The sequence below is a fragment of the Lissotriton vulgaris genome, chromosome 6 (genome assembly GCF_964263255.1).
Source record: "Lissotriton vulgaris chromosome 6, aLisVul1.2, whole genome shotgun sequence".
In the NCBI taxonomy this organism is placed as follows: Eukaryota; Metazoa; Chordata; class Amphibia; order Caudata; family Salamandridae; genus Lissotriton; species Lissotriton vulgaris.
This window is the reverse complement of record NC_141694.1, coordinates 980062213-980085308: the sequence shown is the minus strand read 5'-3', so window position 1 is coordinate 980085308 and position 23096 is coordinate 980062213.

Here is a 23096-nt window from a genome sequence, read left to right as displayed (position 1 = left end):
GACAGGGATACAGCACAACGAGATGTTGGCGGAGTGATTCAACCGAGTCCAACCCTGAGACCTGACAGACCAATGGAAGATGCGCCTGCAGATGATGGAATGCGTCTCCGACCACGAAGAGACATACTCAAGCCAAAGAGACTGATTGAAGAGATGGACTAGAAATGGTTAAATTTTGTTTGTTAACAAAGGGGGAGATGTGATGGTGTGCACGTTCTAGTAGTTGGGTTGGGAGGAGTCCAGGGGTTGGAGGAAGAGGAGGAGCCGTGACAGGAAAGGGGCAGTTAGAGTAGGGACAGGGACACAATAGGAAGCAGAGAATAAAGCTCCTATAAATAAGAGATATTTGTCTGTCATTATTGAAGCGACGACATGACAGTAACGATGGAAAAAAACCTCCAACGAGAAAAGAATGCAAACGCAGTCATCTATTAGAGGAGGGGAAGGCTCATTGCAGATCGCAGGGGGGCAGATTTAAAAGAGCCTGTTCCCATTCACTCTAACAGATTTCAAGCCCGGAACCAAAAATCCGTCAACCAGGGTCAGAAGGAACAAGCATTTACAATGCAACGGTTTCGCCTTTGCAAAAGCTTGAGCTATTGGCATTGTAAATGACAAACTTTTTATTTATGTGTTGGTTTTGAAAGCAGATAAATAAATGGCATTGTCATTTACAATGGCAATAGCTTAATCTCTCGCAAATGCGAGACCTATTGCATTTTCAATGCAATAGGTCACGTATTTACGCACGTTTGTGCTATTGACATTGCAAATAATTCGCTTTATTTATGTTTCAAAAACCAAAACATAAATAAAAGGTCTCACACTGCTGTCTCTCTCACACTGCTGACTCTGCCTTGAACACACCCACTGCTGTCTCTCTAACATACACTGCTGTTTCTCACACACTTCTGTCTTTATTACATACACTGCTGTCTCTCATACACACTGTCTTTCACACTGCAGGTGTGGGTTGTTTCCAGCTCATCCCGGCTCTCACAGGCACCGCCTCCGGGGATTGAGAAACATACTGTATTGAAAAGCTTAGTAAACACAGGATCAAAAAAGTAGATCCCAATTAGAAAGCAGTACACAAAAAAGCAGAGACTGGTATAAATAATGCAACACAAACTGTCACCTTACAGGAGGTACGTAATTAAAAGACTTTTTCCAAAACCCTTATCACCCTAACTTCCAACTTTTGAATCCTTGGGGAGTTTTAAACGTGTTAATATATATCGTCAACCATAGTTTGAAACTTTTTCTTTCTAGTTGAATGTACGGCATTCTGGAACTTTGCCTTCGGGTTCGGGCCTAAGAAACATGGCAGACCAGAATGGATTTCTTTCACCTTTTTTGCAGTCACTTTACATAGGGAAACTTACAGATCATGTCATGAAGTTCTGTTCTTCCATCGCTATGGAAAGCATAACCAATATCTGCCTCTGGTGTGGGAACACGCAGGAGTTGAGGGTATCAAAATGTTTCAACAATTATTGCTGAATTATGAAATCGCTCTTTGAAAGACAATTGAAAAACAGCCTGCGTCAGTCACCAACCACCATTTAATGCGATTTTCTAGCATTTCTGGGGAGGAAAAAGCAGTCAAAGGTCTTAAAATGGTAAACTGTTTAAAATCAAAATAGATGGCAAATCACATAGCTCCTAAAGAATGCCGCAACCATGGACATCATCAGTCCTCAACAGAAAATCTGCCGTTTGAACTGGATATCCTAAGGAAGTGGGCCGCTGGGTCCAAGCCCGCCAGCCCGAAACATGCTCAGTGGAGTATTGAGAAGGGTCGAGACAATATGGTCTTAAGAAAGTAATAAAATGGTTTCATCTTTTGCTCTTTTGTCAGTCATTTACTGGAAGTACAGCTTGTTCAGACAGATCTGTTATACTGAGCAAGCTGAACAGGTATTTCTATATGCTCCTTATCTATGTCTCACTTAACATCAGACCTATTAGTCATCTTTGCCTAAATGTGTCTAGAATATGTCTTCATGCTCAATAATCTCGAGGAATGGATTGACACATGCCTTCAAAATACCCCCATAATTAATATGAATCTTCTGTTTCGTGTATTCTATCCTAATTGTCAATTAGAGTGAGGTCCTAAAAAGGCATCTATACAACTACTAAAGAAGGGAAATTCAAGAACTTCAACACATCTTTTGTGGCTTCATTACGTTTTGTTTATAAACTCCACGTACCAAAGCCTGCAAGCTAATCTCGGTGGTGCGTCTTGGGACTGGCTAATCAGGTTACCAGCAATATCTTCTCGCCTACCACTAAAGGACGGTTCTATAGGCTGTTAAAGACGGGCTAGAGTGATAGTTGGATCTGAGATCTGATCAGTCTAGCCGCGCAAGGAAGCCTAGAAGTGCTCTGAGGACGGGAATGACTCGGGCCAGCTGTACAAGAAGACCTGACAGTGTGGAGGCTGGCACCGGCTTGTGTAGAAACTCATATAAACATGCCTGGTAAGCCAACACAGGCTTGCTTACCAGGTATGTTTATATGGCCATTTTCAACGATGGGGCTGTACGTTCTGAATGAGCTGCTGCCCAGCGTGGCGGGTGCCTTGCGTCCACCACACCACCGCTGCTCCGAAGCGTGTGTAGCTGGAATGGACATTGGCAGCCGGTGGCACAGGCAGGAGGGGGCAGGGATGTTGGCATTGAAAGTGGATGGACAGAGGATGCAAAAGGTGAACAGACTGTGTGTTTGCCCAGCGTAGAGCTGATCCTTACCTGTTGAGACCTGGACGTGACGGAGCGGTGGAGCTGCGGTGGGGCCTCTGGATCTAAGAATCCCGGCTGCTCGCCTCCCCCTCCCGCTACTGCATTGCTCTTCTCCGCCCTGCTGAACAGAATGAAGGCTGTGAAGAGCGCATGCGCGGACTGAGCTCACTGGCAGGTCTGTTAAACTCTTAATAATACCCTGGGGGTACTCATAAAAGCTCGGTAACAGAAGCTTACTTTAATGATGCCCTTGGGGTACCAACGAAGATCTAGGCTAAACACGTCACTCTCATATACCCCTTTACAGCAATAAACGCCTAAACAACACCAATCGCTGATGGTTTATAAGAAGCCGCACCCTTTTTGTGTGACTGTACCCGCCAGGAACTTTGTCGCGCTCGTGTGGGGAATAAGAAAACCCTTCAATCCAGTCCTCGCTTTCTCGTGGTTCCCCAATTATATCATAGAGTTGCTTCCATTCTAAACACCGAGCTAGACTGCACACTTGTGTTTCTGAATGTATCTTTTCTGGCCGCCATGCTGCTAGTCAAATACGTTTTATAATCAAGCATGAAGCTTAAAACAGGGACCACGCGGCCCGGGGAATGACGTCACGGGGGTGTCCCGGGCCGGCAGATTCGGGGGCGTGTTTTTCGTGCTCTCCCCTTCCCATCGGCTGGAAGGTAAATTCCAGCCAATGGGAAGAGGAGAGGGCGGGACTTAAAAAAAGACACGGAAACGCCCCCGAATCGCGTTCCGATGGGGAAAGAATGATTGAAAGCCAATCTCTTCCAATGGCTAGCCTCCATTTATGGAGCTAGCCAATGGAAGACAGAGGCGGGACAAAGCTCCATACTGTCTCTAACATTAGATTTCGCCAGCGCGAACGCTGCTGCGCAGCGGACGCCAGGCGAAACCTAACACTAGAGACGATCCAGTCTACGCCGGGCTGGCTCGCACGGAAGATCAAAGGACAGAGAGGGAGGACAAAAGCGCTGTAACGACCTGCCCTTTGCTAGGGGGTATCTTTCACAAAATTGCATTTTCCCATTGACAGTGTTCATTTAAACCCTTGTTCATGGACTTGAGAAGGAAGATCCAAAAGTCCTCCCTTTTCTTTCTGAGGGCAGTGCTGTCCTTCCCTACTACGGTACGTATCTTCTCAAGAATCGACCATTTAAGGTCCAATTCCTTATGTTTGGCATTAATCCAATGTTGGACAAGTGGAGCCCCACTTTTCGAATTTCCGATACTAGATTTGTGTTCGCCAATCCGGTATCGGCATTCACACCCTGTCTCGCCCACATAGGGCAACCCACAAGGGCATAAGATGACATACACTACATTTGTTGAGCGACAGTTGCTCATTCCGCTCAATTTGATGGTACGGTTGTCAGGTACCAAGGTTTTTCACACCATAGCCTGTGGACATGCTAGGCATGTTCCACAACGGTGGTGGCCCTCCACCGGAGGGAGACCTAAGATTCCAGTCTGTCTCATGCTTCCAGGTGTCGGCAGGGCACCACGTACTAGGTGGTTACGTAAGTTTTTATTCCTGCGAAACGCAAATAGGGGTTTGGGTATCATCTTTTCCTGATCTCCAATGTTGAGAAGGTACCAAAGGGAATTAACCGTTTGTCTCAATTTATGATTGATGGTGGAGTGTTTAGTGATACAGACCAATCGATCATGGGGTACAGGGTTGCGCTCTTGAAACATACTTCCCTATTGAAGTATCTTGCGCGTTTAACAGAATCTCGAATAAGTCGAGCGGGGTGGGCCAATTTAGTTTTTAGAATATTGGACTGCAACAGGAACTCTTTGGTTTCAGTACAGTTCCTCCGGAGACGGAGGAACTGACTAAAAGGGATGGAGTCCCTTTGGCAACGCGGATGGAAGCTCCCGTATTCCAATAAGGTATTTTTGGCGGTAGGTTTGGTGTATAAGGATACCAGTAATTCGCCCTCTGAGTGTTTGACTCAAACGTCCAGGAATTCGATTTTAGTATCACTGGAATTGGCAGTAAATTTCAGGTTTGGGTCGACTAAATTTACCCATGACACAAATTCAATCAGAGATTCACGGTCGCTGCTCCATACGAAGAAGATATCGTCGATGAAGCGTGACCAAGCTCGCACATTCTCGAAAAAAGGAGCCATTTCATTGTAGATGTTTATGTCCTCAAACTTACCCATGTACAGGCAGGCGACACTGGGGGCACACGACGCCCCCATACTGACGCCTTGCACCTGGTGAAAGTACTCCTTGTTAAATTCAAAATAATTCTCACACCAATACGATCCTGAGGCAGTTCAGAATTAAAGGGGCATTGGGGAGATCATTTTGGTTCGTCAGAATTTCCTCTAGGACCTGGATTACCCCATTCTGGGGGATGTTGGTATAAAGGGATTCCAGGTCCATAGTTACCAATAATTCGGTTTCAAAGTCAAAAGGTATCTTCTCCACTTTAGAGATAAAGTGTCCAGTATCTTTTACAAATGATTTGAGTTGGCTCACCAGAGGTTTTAAAAACTGGTTGGCATATTTCGACAATGGCTCAGTGGCCGCCCCAACCGTTGATACGATGGGTCGCATCGGGGGGTCCATGATGTCCTTATGGACCTTAGGAAGGCCATAGATGATCGGCATTGTAGTAAAAGTAGGGGTCAGGTATTCTGCTTCCTTTGTGCAGATATATCCTTCCTCTACCGCCGAGTTAACCAGAGTCAAAATGCGATGTTTCAAAGCTTCCTCAGCAAACAAAACAGGTGATGGACCGAATGTGGATCAATGTCACACATTCATCCCAGTCCAAAGATCTGGGCCCAAATCCATCGTTTTTTTGCACTCCACACCACCCTGGGTTAGACAATGGCAATATGCAAATCAGCTCTGACCCTGTGCCCCATGGGAACAGTCCAGTCCGAACTACAAAAGCCATGTCCTTCCCAGAACGGAATCAAGCATCCGAGGACCGGACTCGAGGTAACACCTCTCATCAGCCCGGCTAGCTTGACTCCAGTGGTGTGGAGTGCCTGGGACCCACGTCTGAGCATCCCCAGCGCACTTATGGCGGAATTTGCAAACAAAACAGGTGATGGACCGAATGTGGATCAATGTCACACATTCATCCCAGTCCAAAGATCTGGGCCCAAATCCATCGTTTTTTTGCGCTCCACACCACCCTGGGTTAGACAATGGCAATATGCAAATCAGCTCTGACCCTGTGCCCCATGGGAACAGTCCAGTCCGAACTACAAAAGCCATGTCCTTCCCAGAACGGAATCAAGCATCCAAGGACCGGACCGGTTTCGAGGTAACACCTCTCATCAGCCCGGCTAGCTTGACTCCAGTGGTGTGGAGTGCCTGGGACCCACGTCTGAGCATCCCCAGCGCACTTATGGCGGAATTTGCAAACAAAACAGGTGATGGACCGAATGTGGATCAATGTCACACATTCATCCCAGTCCAAAGATCTGGGCCCAAATCCATCGTTTTTTTGCACTCCACACCACCCTGGGTTAGACAATGGCAATATGCAAATCAGCTCTGACCCTGTGCCCCATGGGAACAGTCCAGTCCGAACTACAAAAGCCATGTCCTTCCCAGAACGGAATCAAGCATCCGAGGACCGGACCGGTTTCGAGGTAACACCTCTCATCAGCCCGGCTAGCTTGACTCCAGTGGTGTGGAGTGCCTGGGACCCACGTCTGAGCATCCCCAGCGCACTTATGGCGGAATTTGCAAACAAATCAGGTGATGGACCGAATGTGGATCAATGTCACACATTCATCCCAGTCCAAAGATCTGGGCCCAAATCCATCGTTTTTTTTGCACTCCACACCACCCTGGGTTAGACAATGGCAATATGCAAATCAGCTCTGACCCTGTGCCCCATGGGAACAGTCCAGTCCGAACTACAAAAGCCATGTCCTTCCCAGAACGGAATCAAGCATCCGAGGACCGGGCCGGTTTCGAGGTAACACCTCTCATCAGCCCGGCTAGCTTGACTCCAGTGGTGTGGAGTGCCTGGGACCCACGTCTGAGCATCCCCAGCGCACTTATGGCGGAATTTGCAAACAAAACAGGTGATGGACCGAATGTGGATCAATGTCACACATTCATCCCAGTCCAAAGATCTGGGCCCAAACCCATCGTTTTTTTGCACTCCACACCACCCTGGGTTAGACAATGGCAATATGCAAATCAGCTCTGACCCTGTGCCCCATGGGAACAGTCCAGTCCGAACTACAAAAGCCATGTCCTTCCCAGAACGGAATCAAGCATCCGAGGACCGGACTCGAGGTAACACCTCTCATCAGCCCGGCTAGCTTGACTCCAGTGGTGTGGAGTGCCTGGGACCCACGTCTGAGCATCCCCAGCGCACTTATGGCGGAATTTGCAAACAAAACAGGTGATGGACCGAATGTGGATCAATGTCACACATTCATCCCAGTCCAAAGATCTGGGCCCAAATCCATCGTTTTTTTGCGCTCCACACCACCCTGGGTTAGACAATGGCAATATGCAAATCAGCTCTGACCCTGTGCCCCATGGGAACAGTCCAGTCCGAACTACAAAAGCCATGTCCTTCCCAGAACGGAATCAAGCATCCAAGGACCGGACCGGTTTCGAGGTAACACCTCTCATCAGCCCGGCTAGCTTGACTCCAGTGGTGTGGAGTGCCTGGGACCCACGTCTGAGCATCCCCAGCGCACTTATGGCGGAATTTGCAAACAAAACAGGTGATGGACCGAATGTGGATCAATGTCACACATTCATCCCAGTCCAAAGATCTGGGCCCAAATCCATCGTTTTTTTGCACTCCACACCACCCTGGGTTAGACAATGGCAATATGCAAATCAGCTCTGACCCTGTGCCCCATGGGAACAGTCCAGTCCGAACTACAAAAGCCATGTCCTTCCCAGAACGGAATCAAGCATCCGAGGACCGGACCGGTTTCGAGGTAACACCTCTCATCAGCCCGGCTAGCTTGACTCCAGTGGTGTGGAGTGCCTGGGACCCACGTCTGAGCATCCCCAGCGCACTTATGGCGGAATTTGCAAACAAATCAGGTGATGGACCGAATGTGGATCAATGTCACACATTCATCCCAGTCCAAAGATCTGGGCCCAAATCCATCGTTTTTTTTGCACTCCACACCACCCTGGGTTAGACAATGGCAATATGCAAATCAGCTCTGACCCTGTGCCCCATGGGAACAGTCCAGTCCGAACTACAAAAGCCATGTCCTTCCCAGAACGGAATCAAGCATCCGAGGACCGGACCGGTTTCGAGGTAACACCTCTCATCAGCCCGGCTAGCTTGACTCCAGTGGTGTGGAGTGCCTGGGACCCACGTCTGAGCATCCCCAGCGCACTTATGGCGGAATTTGCAAACAAAACAGGTGATGGACCGAATGTGGATCAATGTCACACATTCATCCCAGTCCAAAGATCTGGGCCCAAACCCATCGTTTTTTTGCACTCCACACCACCCTGGGTTAGACAATGGCAATATGCAAATCAGCTCTGACCCTGTGCCCCATGGGAACAGTCCAGTCCGAACTACAAAAGCCATGTCCTTCCCAGAACGGAATCAAGCATCCGAGGACCGGACCGGTTTCGAGGTAACACCTCTCATCAGCCCGGCTAGCTTGACTCCAGTGGTGTGGAGTGCCTGGGACCCACGTCTGAGCATCCACAGCGCACTTATGGCGGAATTTGCAAACAAAACAGGTGATGGACCGAATGTGGATCAATGTCACACATTCATCCCAGTCCAAAGATCTGGGCCCAAATCCATCGTTTTTTTGCACTCCACACCACCCTGGGTTAGACAATGGCAATATGCAAATCAGCTCTGACCCTGTGCCCCATGGGAACAGTCCAGTCCGAACTACAAAAGCCATGTCCTTCCCAGAACGGAATCAAGCATCTGAGGACCGGACCGGTTTCGAGGTAACACCTCTCATCAGCCCGGCTAGCTTGACTCCAGTGGTGTGGAGTGCCTGGGACCCACGTCTGAGCATCCCCAGCGCACTTATGGCGGAATTTGCAAACAAAACAGGTGATGGACCGAATGTGGATCAATGTCACACATTCATCCCAGTCCAAAGATCTGGGCCCAAATCCATCGTTTTTTTGCACTCCACACCACCCTGGGTTAGACAATGGCAATATGCATATCAGCTCTGACCCTGTGCCCCATGGGAACAGTCCAGTCCGAACTACAAAAGCCATGTCCTTCCCAGAACGGAATCAAGCATCCGAGGACCGGACCGGTTTCGAGGTAACACCTCTCATCAGCCCGGCTAGCTTGACTCCAGTGGTGTGGAGTGCCTGGGACCCACGTCTGAGCATCCCCAGCGCACTTATGGCGGAATTTGCAAACAAAACAGGTGATGGACCGAATGTGGATCAATGTCACACATTCATCCCAGTCCAAAGATCTGGGCCCAAATCCATCGTTTTTTTGCACTCCACACCACCCTGGGTTAGACAATGGCAATATGCAAATCAGCTCTGACCCTGTGCCCCATGGGAACAGTCCAGTCCGAACTACAAAAGCCATGTCCTTCCCAGAACGGAATCAAGCATCCGAGGACCGGACCGGTTTCGAGGTAACACCTCTCATCAGCCCGGCTAGCTTGACTCCAGTGGTGTGGAGTGCCTGGGACCCACGTCTGAGCATCCCCAGCGCACTTATGGCGGAATTTGCAAACAAAACAGGTGATGGACCGAATGTGGATCAATGTCACACATTCATCCCAGTCCAAAGATCTGGGCCCAAATCCATCGTTTTTTTGCACTCCACACCACCCTGGGTTAGACAATGGCAATATGCAAATCAGCTCTGACCCTGTGCCCCATGGGAACAGTCCAGTCCGAACTACAAAAGCCATGTCCTTCCCAGAACGGAATCAAGCATCCGAGGACCGGACCGGTTTCGAGGTAACACCTCTCATCAGCCCGGCTAGCTTGACTCCAGTGGTGTGGAGTGCCTGGGACCCACGTCTGAGCATCCCCAGCGCACTTATGGCGGAATTTGCAAACAAAACAGGTGATGGACCGAATGTGGATCAATGTCACACATTCATCCCAGTCCAAAGATCTGGGCCCAAATCCATCGTTTTTTTGCACTCCACACCACCCTGGGTTAGACAATGGCAATATGCAAATCAGCTCTGACCCTGTGCCCCATGGGAACAGTCCAGTCCGAACTACAAAAGCCATGTCCTTCCCAGAACGGAATCAAGCATCCGAGGACCGGACCGGTTTCGAGGTAACACCTCTCATCAGCCCGGCTAGCTTGACTCCAGTGGTGTGGAGTGCCTGGGACCCACGTCTGAGCATCCCCAGCGCACTTATGGCGGAATTTGCAAACAAAACAGGTGATGGACCGAATGTGGATCAATGTCACACATTCATCCCAGTCCAAAGATCTGGGCCCAAATCCATCGTTTTTTTGCACTCCACACCACCCTGGGTTAGACAATGGCAATATGCAAATCAGCTCTGACCCTGTGCCCCATGGGAACAGTCCAGTCCGAACTACAAAAGCCATGTCCTTCCCAGAACGGAATCAAGCATCCGAGGACCGGACCGGTTTCGAGGTAACACCTCTCATCAGCCCGGCTAGCTTGACTCCAGTGGTGTGGAGTGCCTGGGACCCACGTCTGAGCATCCCCAGCGCACTTATGGCGGAATTTGCAAACAAAACAGGTGATGGACCGAATGTGGATCAATGTCACACATTCATCCCAGTCCAAAGATCTGGGCCCAAATCCATCGTTTTTTTGCACTCCACACCACCCTGGGTTAGACAATGGCAATATGCAAATCAGCTCTGACCCTGTGCCCCATGGGAACAGTCCAGTCCGAACTACAAAAGCCATGTCCTTCCCAGAACGGAATCAAGCATCCGAGGACCGGACCGGTTTCGAGGTAACACCTCTCATCAGCCCGGCTAGCTTGACTCCAGTGGTGTGGAGTGCCTGGGACCCACGTCTGAGCATCCCCAGCGCACTTATGGCGGAATTTGCAAACAAAACAGGTGATGGACCGAATGTGGATCAATGTCACACATTCATCCCAGTCCAAAGATCTGGGCCCAAATCCATCGTTTTTTTGCACTCCACACCACCCTGGGTTAGACAATGGCAATATGCAAATCAGCTCTGACCCTGTGCCCCATGGGAACAGTCCAGTCCGAACTACAAAAGCCATGTCCTTCCCAGAACGGAATCAAGCATCCGAGGACCGGACCGGTTTCGAGGTAACACCTCTCATCAGCCCGGCTAGCTTGACTCCAGTGGTGTGGAGTGCCTGGGACCCACGTCTGAGCATCCCCAGCGCACTTATGGCGGAATTTGCAAACAAAACAGGTGATGGACCGAATGTGGATCAATGTCACACATTCATCCCAGTCCAAAGATCTGGGCCCAAATCCATCGTTTTTTTGCACTCCACACCACCCTGGGTTAGACAATGGCAATATGCAAATCAGCTCTGACCCTGTGCCCCATGGGAACAGTCCAGTCCGAACTACAAAAGCCATGTCCTTCCCAGAACGGAATCAAGCATCCGAGGACCGGACCGGTTTCGAGGTAACACCTCTCATCAGCCCGGCTAGCTTGACTCCAGTGGTGTGGAGTGCCTGGGACCCACGTCTGAGCATCCCCAGCGCACTTATGGCGGAATTTGCAAACAAAACAGGTGATGGACCGAATGTGGATCAATGTCACACATTCATCCCAGTCCAAAGATCTGGGCCCAAATCCATCGTTTTTTTGCACTCCACACCACCCTGGGTTAGACAATGGCAATATGCAAATCAGCTCTGACCCTGTGCCCCATGGGAACAGTCCAGTCCGAACTACAAAAGCCATGTCCTTCCCAGAACGGAATCAAGCATCCGAGGACCGGACCGGTTTCGAGGTAACACCTCTCATCAGCCCGGCTAGCTTGACTCCAGTGGTGTGGAGTGCCTGGGACCCACGTCTGAGCATCCCCAGCGCACTTATGGCGGAATTTGCAAACAAAACAGGTGATGGACCGAATGTGGATCAATGTCACACATTCATCCCAGTCCAAAGATCTGGGCCCAAATCCATCGTTTTTTTGCACTCCACACCACCCTGGGTTAGACAGTGGCAATATGCAAATCAGCTCTGACCCTGTGCCCCATGGGAACAGTCCAGTCCCAACTACAAAAGCCATGTCCTTCCCAGAACGGAATCAAGCATCCGAGGACCGGACCGGTTTCGAGGTAACACCTCTCATCAGCCCGGCTAGCTTGACTCCAGTGGTGTGGAGTGCCTGGGACCCACGTCTGAGCATCCCCAGCGCACTTATGGCGGAATTTGCAAACAAAACAGGTGATGGACCGAATGTGGATCAATGTCACACATTCATCCCAGTCCAAAGATCTGGGCCCAAATCCATCGTTTTTTTGCACTCCACACCACCCTGGGTTAGACAATGGCAATATGCAAATCAGCTCTGACCCTGTGCCCCATGGGAACAGTCCAGTCCGAACTACAAAAGCCATGTCCTTCCCAGAACGGAATCAAGCATCCGAGGACCGGACCGGTTTCGAGGTAACACCTCTCATCAGCCCGGCTAGCTTGACTCCAGTGGTGTGGAGTGCCTGGGACCCACGTCTGAGCATCCCCAGCGCACTTATGGCGGAATTTGCAAACAAAACAGGTGATGGACCGAATGTGGATCAATGTCACACATTCATCCCAGTCCAAAGATCTGGGCCCAAATCCATCGTTTTTTTGCACTCCACACCACCCTGGGTTAGACAATGGCAATATGCAAATCAGCTCTGACCCTGTGCCCCATGGGAACAGTCCAGTCCGAACTACAAAAGCCATGTCCTTCCCAGAACGGAATCTCAGGGTGGTGTGGAGTGCAAAAAAACGATGGATTTGGGCCCAGATCTTTGGACTGGGGTGAATGTGTGACATTGATCCACATTCTGTCCATCACCTGTTTTGTTGTCAAAGCTTCCTCAGGACACCTCCTAATTCGCTGGCAATGTCTGGTGGATGAGAGGAGGGCGGTCATTTTTTCAACATAGGTGGAAGTGTTGAAAACCACTATCCCCCCGCCTTTATCACAAGGTTTAATCGTGAGGTTTTGGTTACCGCAGAGTTCTTTCAAAGCAGCATTTTCTCCACTCATAAGGTTGTTGGCCGCTTTGGGGACAAACGTAATCATTTTTTCAATCTTTTTAGTGACCGCCTTTTCAAAAATCCCCACCTCGGGTCCAAGAAGGTCAAGACTGGGGGTAAAGTTGTATGTAGGTTTAAGGCCTGAGGCATTGTCCGATTCCAAAAGAGTGGGGCGGGTTAGAAATAATTTTTTAAGACAAATCTTCCTAAAGAAGGGATGGAGGTCCTTGGTGAACTCAAAGCAGTCAAATTGAATAGAGGGAACAAATGAGAGGCCTCTAGATAGAAGGGTCATGGATTCAGTGGAGATGAGGGAATCAAATAAATTAAACACAGGAATAGCATTCAAGTTCTCCAATACTGAGTGTGTCTTGTTTGAATGTACCTCTGTGGTCGAGCCTGACCCTGATGGAATTGCCTCACTTCGGGTGTCCGATTTCTTGGTCTGAAATTGCCCCTGCGGTTCCCTAAAAAATGGCTGCAGCCTGAGCTTCAGGAGCGTCGTCGACGTGGAGATAGGTTCCGGTTGGCGGCGGGCGGCAGGCTGAGTTAGAGGGGGCCGTGGCGTAATGTGATGACTAGTTAGGTTTGTATATTATTTAATGTGATATTCGTTTACATTGTAATTTGGTAGTTCCAGGCGCGCGACGGCTTTGCTGGAATGGCTCGCTGTGCCGGGGGTGCGGCGGGTATATAGTGGATTGTGTGGCTGCAGCGTTTCTGGGATCGAGGGTGCGTCTGTATACAGTGATCCACCTGGTGTTGTACTCTGGTGTCTTGCGGTTTTGAGTTCAGGCTGCCCCAGCACTTCCAAGACCCTTGGAACTGTTCAGGACAGGGGGTGCCGTAACGCTAGGGCGGCCGCCTTTGAAGTCGGGGAACAAGGTTAGAGTCCGGCCGAAGGCTCAAACGTCCTTTGGTTTTGGCCAGGTCACCGGGTTTCCCAATGCAAATAATGTAATATCCCCTTGGGAATGCAACACGTGCTCATTTAAAGTGCTATCTGGTGCTTATTTAAAGCTCTCTGGGATCGTCGGTTGTTGTCGCTCAATCAGGTTATTTAATTGGCAAGTGAGCCTTACCTTGTACCATGAATGTTTGCGTGAATTACGTGAAGGATTAAGTAAATGTGCTCATTTAAAGTGCTCTGATAATTTCTGTGGCGTTCTGCAACCTGTGCTTATTTAAAGCGCTCTGATATTGGCGGTTGGGTTCGCTTAATCAGGTTCTTAAATGAATGTACCTGACAAGAGGCATAAATAACATATATATCGTGGATGCCATGCAAGCCTTAACTTGTAATTACCGTGAATGTTTATTTGATTTGTATTTAATAACTTCTTGACTATTTAAGGGATTACTTGACTAAACAGGTTTGTCAACTCTTTAATTTATCTAATTACTATATTTTATTTGACAATTGTATTGTTTTCTACTTTTAATATTAAATACAAAATACTTCAAACAAAATGCTAAAACAAGATAGCCACTAATATTCAAGACTGCATTGATGTTGTGTGCGCAACAGTCATAAACAGCCATTAAACAAGTTGGAGTCCAAAGATGAAACAGCCTGTTACTGAATCTTTGATGTTGTAAAAATAAAGCTTTCGGACCTGCAACATTGGCAGACCAAAGTATTTTCACTGTGTAGTGCTCTGGATACAGCATTGTATTATGAAAATGTGAGGGATTTTCTTTAATGTATTTGTTAACACTCAGGAGTGGCATAGTGTTTGTCTGTTTGAGCACACATTACTTGTACCTTTTTTCTCACTTACCCTGAATCTGTGATATACAAGCTGATCTGTTCTACCAATGCCAACTTGTATTTTTATATAAACAGAATCATAATCATCACAATTTTGTAAATTAACTCTCCTGGGTACTGATCTGCACACCCTCCCAAAATACCTCCTCTTGATGCACTTAGAACAATTCTTGTCTATTGCAGGACACCTTTTAGAATTGCCCAAATGACTACTACTGCCGCACCTATAACAAAAAGCAATACTCTTTTTTTTCCCCTCTGGTTTTTTCATTTGGTCTTAATTTCAGGCTTTTGCATCATCTCACTTTGTTTTTGCACCAGAGATTTCTTTGACTTATCCCCATCTTTAGATACAATACGCATCTCAATCCTCTCATAACTCTTTATTTCCTGTACAAACTTTTCGGAATGCTCATTTGCCTTAACCACCTCGAAAGCAACATTAAGTGACATATCCAGGAGAGACTGTGGGCGACTTCAGATCTTATTATTATTAGTTCTCATCAGGATTTGATCCATTAAAACTTACTCGTACATAATATGTTCGAAATCACAAGTCACAGCAAGCGACCTACAGGTAGAAACATATTCCGACGAATCCATGTTTTCTAGAGAAAAAAATTATCTTTCCATCATCAGATTCGTTTTCTTACTATATCGTAAGACAATTGCTTATATGCATATAAGTAAATAGTAAGATTGCCGGGATTGACCAAAACTGAAGGTTCTTGAACTCTTTCAACCCGGTACCTGCCAAACAATGTTTTAATAGAGCTAATGTCCTCTCTGATTCACACTCCTTCCTCTTTAAAACCTTCACATATGCTAAAAACATAGCCTCCCATGTTTCCCAGTCCATGGGTGGTTCACCCGGACTTGAAAGGAAAGAATGAGGTGGAACAATACCAGACATAATGCTGTATGAGAATAACATTTACAGAACAAAGGTCCGTAGCAAGAAATCAATGTAAGTGGGATTATTTATATAGAAATACAATGATGTATGTTGTTCCTTTAACCCTTCATATTAAATGATTATGTCCAGTTGGACAGCCAAATATAGACAAGTGGGCACATGTATAACATAATTTATGGCCATGCTCCATGTAATGCCTGATTTTTTTTCTTTCTTATCAGTTGGGCCAGCAGACAACATACATCGATGTACTCTAGCACATACAAATACGAGTATACAATTGTGTTTAAAGTGTTCAAAAGTCGATTACTTTTTGATCCCTTTAACATATTAGTGGGATCATCTTCAGGACTAGAGGACAGGTGCCTGTTTAAGTCTGAAAGTAAAAAAGGAAAAAGGGGGGAAGGCAAGGGAAGGGGACTAAGGTAAGTCAAGTCTACTTCATACAGTAACAAGCAACGTGACATAGCGCATGGCACACTTGTGAATACAACATTTAGCTCCTAGAGAAGAATGGACTGGAGGTATTAAAATGGTGATTTAGTGAAGGTAAAGCCAGGGCGTGTGTAAGGTGGTCTAAAAAAGTTCGGTGTAACTTTCTGAGTTGAGGCGATACACAAGTTCTTTGTGGAGTTGGCGAATGAAAAGAGGTGGCATCAAAAAACAGTCACACTTTTACAACCAGCCTTAACATATAGAGTATCTCAGGAGAGAAGCAGTTGTAGTGACAATATAGTGATAGATGATAATGAGGTTCTAGTAAGGAGCAATGGAAGTACTCCAAGTGAAGTTGGACCAAGAACGACTATTGTTTGTGGCGATTGTGAGGGAAATAGAAGTGGTAGTGCACAAATGGAAGCAGAGAAATTGCCAAGAGGAGCTCATAGGTTCAGATGGTCTCTTGAATATATGAGGGATTAGGTTAGACCATGAACGCAATAAATAAATATAGATGAAAAAGAAGAAAAATCTATGGGTTTTTTTTGTTGCACAAGTTACTTACCTTCGGTAATGATATATCTGTAAGAAACAGTAGTTAGTATTAGATTCCTTACCTTAGAATATCCCCAGGCGTCAGACTGGATCCGGAAACTTTTGCATAGCAGTACCCATGCGCGTCGGCAGGCGTCGTCCGCGGCTCCGCGTCCGTCGTAGGCGTCGTTGGCGCCGGGATGTCGTCGCCGGAGTACTTAGACGCTCCCTCGCGTGCTGACGTTAGTTCTTATACACAGCTTTTCCACGCCAGAAACGCAGAGCCATGATAAAAACTAACACTGGTGCCATGAAACTAGGGCCCTGAAAGGGGAAGACCTTAACCCTAGATATCGGTTTGCAGAACGGGGAGGATGGGTGGGGCGGTAAGGAATCTAATACTAACTACTGTTTCTTACAGATATATTGTTACCGAAGGTAAGTAACTTTTGCATCTGAAAGAAACAGGTTAGTATTAGATTCCTTACCATAGAATAGATACCCCAGCAATACCAACCCCGGTGGTGGGTCTGCGAACCAATAATCACACCAGAAAGTCCTGGAGGACGGAACGGCCAAAGAAGCCATCCCTCCGGACTTGGCTGTCCAGCGAAGGTGTGCAGTGAGGCAAACGTAGCTGCCTGACAGATGTCCTGCAAGGGGACTCAACCAGCCCAGGGCAGTAGTAGCCGCCGTGACCCGAGTGGAATAGGCCCTCAGCCCAACAGGAGGCTCCTTCTTAGCCAAAGAGTACCATGCCTTGATGCACAAGACGACTCACCGACAGATGGTCCATCTGTGAACCGCCCATCCCTTCTTAGCGCCGACGTAACCAACAAAGAGTTGGTCATCCACCCGGAACTGGCATGTGCGATCCAGATAGTATGACAATAACTCCCACAACAGCAAGGAACTCTTCAGCATCGTCAAAGAGCTCTCCAACCCCAACGCCAGCAAGAACGACATCACACCCTCACAAGACCTCTGTGACTCACTGGCCTTGTTCTTCCACCACAAAATCGCCGACATACACAACGGCTTAGGCACCCAGACCACGCACCCAACCACCGAACCAACGCCCCCCACCACCACCCTCTGCACCTGAACCCCCGTGAGCACGGAAGACACCACCCGCGTGATGAACACCATACACTCCGGCTCCCGATCCGACCCCTGTCCACACCACATCTTCAACAAAGCCGACTCCATCATCGCACTCCAACTGCGGAACATCATCAACAACTCCTTTGCATCTGCCGCCTTCCCGGAGAGCTGGAAGCATGCAGAGATCAGCGCCCTCCTGAAAAAAACTACCGCGGACCCCACTGACCTCAAGAACTTTTGCCCCATCTCGCTCCTCCCCTACCCCGCTAAAGTCATTGAGAAGACCGTCAACAAACAGCTGACCGCATTCCTCGAGACAAACGGCTCCCTCGACCCATCACAGTCCGGCTTCCGAGCAAACCACAGCACCGAGACCGCCCTCATCGCAGCCACGACGACATCAGGTCCCTGCTCGACAACGGGGAAACAGCTGCCCTCATCCTCTTCGACCTATCGGCCGCATTCGACACAACCCGCCTCCACCACACCGGGATCCAAGGAGGAGCCCTGGACTGGATCACCTCCTTCCTATCAGACAGAACACAGAGAGTCAGCCTCTCCCCCTTCCGATCAGCGGCCACCAAGATCATCTGTGGCGTCCCTCAAGGATCCTCGCTCAGCCCTACCCTCTTCAACGTCTACATGAGCCCCCTTGCAGCCATCGCACGCCAGCACAACCTAAACATCATCTCCTACGCTGACAACACCCAGCTGATCCTCTCCCTCACCAACGACCCCGCCACCGCCAGAGCCAACCTCTAGGAAGGAATGAAAGAAGTCGCGGAATGGATGAAGCTCAGCCGTCTGAAGCTGAACTCGGACAAGACGGAAGTCCTCATCCTTGGACCATCCCCCTCCGCATGGGATGACTCCTGGTGGCCCCCGGCACTGGGCACCGCCGCCAAGCCTACGGACCACGCACGCAACCTGGGATTCATCCTGGACTCCTCCCTTACGATGACCAAGCAAGTCAACGCTGTCTCGTCATCATGTTTCAACACCCTGCGCATGCTCCGTAAGTTCTTCCGATGGATCCCCACCGAAACCAGAAAGACGGTCACCCAGGCCCTCGTCACCAGTCGACTGGACTACAGGAACAGCCTCTACACTGGATCCACGGCAAAACTACAGAAAAGACTTCAACGCATACAGAACGCTTCAGCACGACTCATCCTGGACATCCCCCGTCACAGCCAAATCTCTGGCCACCTGAAAGACCTGCACTGGCTCCCAGTCAGCAAGAGAATCACATTCAGACTCCTCACCCACGCACACAAGGCTCTCCACGACATGGGCCCCGCCTACCTCAACAACCGCCTCACGTTCTACACACCCACCCCCCAGCTCCGATCGCCAGCCTCGCCCTCGCCACCGTCCCACGGATTCGCAGAACCACCACCGGAGGAAGATCCTTCTCCTACCTGACGGCCAAGATGTGGAACTCCCTCCCTACCCACCTACGACTGACCCAGGACCATCTCTCGTTCAGAAAGCTACTCAAGACCTGGCTCTTCGAGCAGTAGCAGCACCCCCCCTCCCCCCAGCGCCTTGAGACCCTAGCGGGTGAGTAGCGTGCTCTATAAATGTCACTGATTGATTGATTGATTGATATGAGAGTGCACGTTTTGGGTCCAGACGGTGGAGCCGCTCTTCCTCTTTAGAGGGATGCGGAGGCGCAAAGAAGGTGGGCAAGGTGATGGACTGCCCAATGTGGAAGGCTGTGACTACCTTGGGCAGGAAAGAGAGTCTTGTCCGCAACACAACTTTGTCCGGATGGACAGAAAGGAAAGGAGGCTTGGAGGAAAGAGCCTGGAGCTCACTCACTCTCCTGGCAGAGATGGGGGAAACCAGGAAAGCAGTCTTAAGCGTAAGAAGACGGAGAGGACAGTTATGAAGCCGCTCAAAAGGAGCGCACATCAGGTAGGTCAGAACCAGGTTCAAGTCCCACTGGGGCATCACAAAAGGAACAGGGGGAAACATATGAGTGATGCCCTTCGAGAACATATTTACAATCAGGGACTTGAACAAAGAAGGCTGATCAGGTAGACTTAAGAAGGCGGAAAGGGCAGAAAGGTAGCCCTTGATAGTGCCCAGAGCAGAGCCTTGCTGAGCAAGAGAAAGAACGAAGAGGAGAACCTCAGAAAGGGGGGCAGAGAGTGGATCCACAGCCTTTGCTGTGCACCATGCCACAAATCTGTTCCACCTGCAGGCGTATACTGACTTTGTGGAGGGACGCCTGGCTGCCAGAATCACAGTAAAAACTTCAGGAGGCAAGTCAAATGGCCTCAACTGTCGCTGCTCAATCTCCAAGCATGGAGGTGGTGACTGGACAGGTTCGGGTGGAGGATCGTCCCCTGCTGCTGCAATAGAAGGTACTCCTGAAGAGGCAGACAAATCGGGGGATCGACAGACATGCTAGTAGCTCGGGATACCTGTACCTTCGTGCCCAGTCCGGAGCCACAAGGATAACTTGGGCCCGGTCTCGTTTGATCTTTTTCAGCACTCTGGGCAGAAGTGGTATAGGCGGAAAGGCGTACAATAGACCGCAGCTCCACTCACGACGAAAAGCGTCGCCGAGCGAGTGCCGCCTTGGAAATTCCAACGCGCAGAACTGATGACATTGCGTATTCTTTTCTGTGGTGAATAGATCTAACCAAGGCTCTCCCCACTGCTGAAAGAGGCCTTGCACCACGTCCGAGTTCAGACGCCATTCATGATCCATCATGCACCGACGGCTGAGTTTGTCCGCCCTGGCGTTCAGGGAACCTGCCAGGTGTTGAACCACCAGGGTCACGCCCTGATGTTCCAGCCACTGCCAGAGATGCAGAGCCTCCTGGCATAGGGTCCATGACCCCACCCCGCCCTGTTTGTTGCAGTACCACATGGCGGTGGTGTTGTCCGTGAACACCTGCACTACACTCCCCCGGACAGAGGGGAGGAATGCCTTCAGTGCAAGCCGGATCACCCGCAGCTCCAGAAGGTTGATGTGGAGCCGGGACTCCGCCGGAGACCAGAGGCCTCTGATCTCAGCCTCTCCCATGTGCCCCCCCAGCCCTGGAGGGCCGCGTCCATCACAACTATGTGCTCCGGTTGGGGTAGGGAGAGGGATCTGCCGCTGACCCAATCGCGGTCCGTGAGCCACCACTGCAACTGTCTTGCAGTGCCCTCTGAGATCAAGACATGGTCGGACAAGTTGCTCTGATGCTGGGCCCACTGAAACTTCAGGTCCCACTGCAGAGCCCGTATCCGCCACCTGGCGTGATGCACCAGAAGGATGCAGGAGGCCATCAGCCCCAGAAGCTGTAGCGTCAACCTGACCGAGACCCGGGATAACGGCTGAAAGATCGGAATCAGAGCCTGAATATCCCGAACCCGCTGTTTGGGAGGATAAACCTGAAACTGCGCCGAGTCTAGAACCTCTCTGATGAAGAGGAGCTTCTGAGAGGGACACAAGTGTGACTTCGGCACATTGATGGAGAACCCCAGCAGGTGCAGGAGGTCGGCCGTAGTCTGGAGGTGGCTGACGACTGTAGGGGGCGAGCCCGCCTTCAACAACCAGTCGTCGAGGTAGGGGAAGACTGAAACCCCTAACCTGCGCAGATGAGCTGCTACCACCGCCATCACTTTCGTGAACACCCGTGGGGCGCTGGTAAGGACGAAGGTGAGCATGGTAAACTGAAAGTGCTCATGGCCTACCGTGAACCGCAGGTAATGCCAGTGGACCGGCAGGACGGGGATATGAAAATAAGCATCCTGCACGTCCAACGCTACCATCCAGTCTCCTGGGTCCAGGGCAGCTAAGACCGGAGCCAGTGTCAGCATCTTGAACTTCTCCTTCCGGAGGAAGCCGTTGATGTTCCGCAGGTCTAAGATAGGGCGTAGGCCCCCTTTGCCCTTCTTGGGTACCAGAAAGTAGTGGGAGTAACAACCACACCCTACTGCTGGCCCAGGAACATGATCGATGGCCCCCTTGACAAAGAGGGCCATAACTTCCTCTTGTAGAAGTTTCAAGTGAACCCCCGACACGCTGTGGTACTGCGGTGGCATGGCTGGAGGGGTTGCCTCGAAGGGGAGGGAGTAGCCCCTTCGGACGATTTGCAGCACCCACTTGTCCGATGTGACAGTGCGCCAGTGGAGGTGGTGATGGTGAACCCTGCCCCCCACTGGCATCACATGGGCCTGAAAGCTCGGACTAGGAGGGTTTTGAGGCGGATGCTGCAGGGGCAGGTGTGGACTGGCCTCACCATTGTCCCTGACCACCGCCACGGCAGTTTCCACGTCCGTCACCGTGCTGGATGGTAGTCTGCGGCCCGTGGCTGGCAGGACGTGTGGGGGCGCCCCTTCCTTGGCCACAAAAGGAGTGAAAGGCAGCCATTTTCTGGCGCGGGGCCGAGAGGCCAAAGACTTGGCCGTAGCCCTGGAGTCCTTAAAGCGCTCAAGCGCATGGTCTGCCTTGTCGCCAAAGAGGCGACGGCCATCAAACGGCATGTCCATAAGGGTGTTTTGGACATCAGCCAAAAAGTTGGTGGACCGCAACTAGGCGTGGCGCCAAATCGCCACACTCGTTTCCATCGCTCTGCCCAGTGAGTCCGTGGTATCCAGCCCACATCTGATGGAATACCATGCCACATCTCTACCCTCCGCAAAGGCTTGGGCGAGTTTAGTCCGGACCCCCTCCGGACATTGTGGCAGCACCTCCGCGACCCTGTCCCACAGAGAGTGGGTGTAACGGCTCAAGAGGCACGCGGTGTCAACTGACCGCAATCCCAAACTCAGGGAGGAGAATACCTTTTTCTCGTATTGCTCATAGCTCTTGGGTTCCCGATCGGGGGGAGCCGTCGGGAATGCGGTCTGGGAGTTAGAGGCCTGGATGACCAGACTTTCAGGGGTGGGGTGGGTGGACAGGAAGCAAGGGTTGCCCGGAGCCGGGCGGTGGCGCCTGGCAACGTTCCTATCTACAGGCGGACCTGTAGCGGGCTTGGACCAAGTGCCCAGAAGAACGTCAGACAAGGCCTCTTTAAACGGCAGCAGAGGCTCAGCCGAGCTTGCCTGCGGTTTAAGGACCTCAGTGAGGTCAGTCCTCACGGCCGCGACGGGGAGCTCAAGGCCCAAGGTCTTGGCAGCCCGCGTCAGCACCACACTATAGGCAGCCACCTCCTCCGTAGCCACGGTAGGAGGGGAGACAAAACCAGTGTCGGGTGAAGTGTCCAGACCACTGGCATCCCCATGCCTACCGACTTGCAAGGGTACTGCTACGGAAAAGTTTCCAGATCCAGTCTGACGCCTGGGGATATTCTAAGGTAAGGAATCTAATACTAACCTGTTTCTTTCAGATTAGTTATTGTGTAAGGGAAGGAGATGTGTTTAATTCCAATAAAGAATATGTCATTCTAACTGCTGAA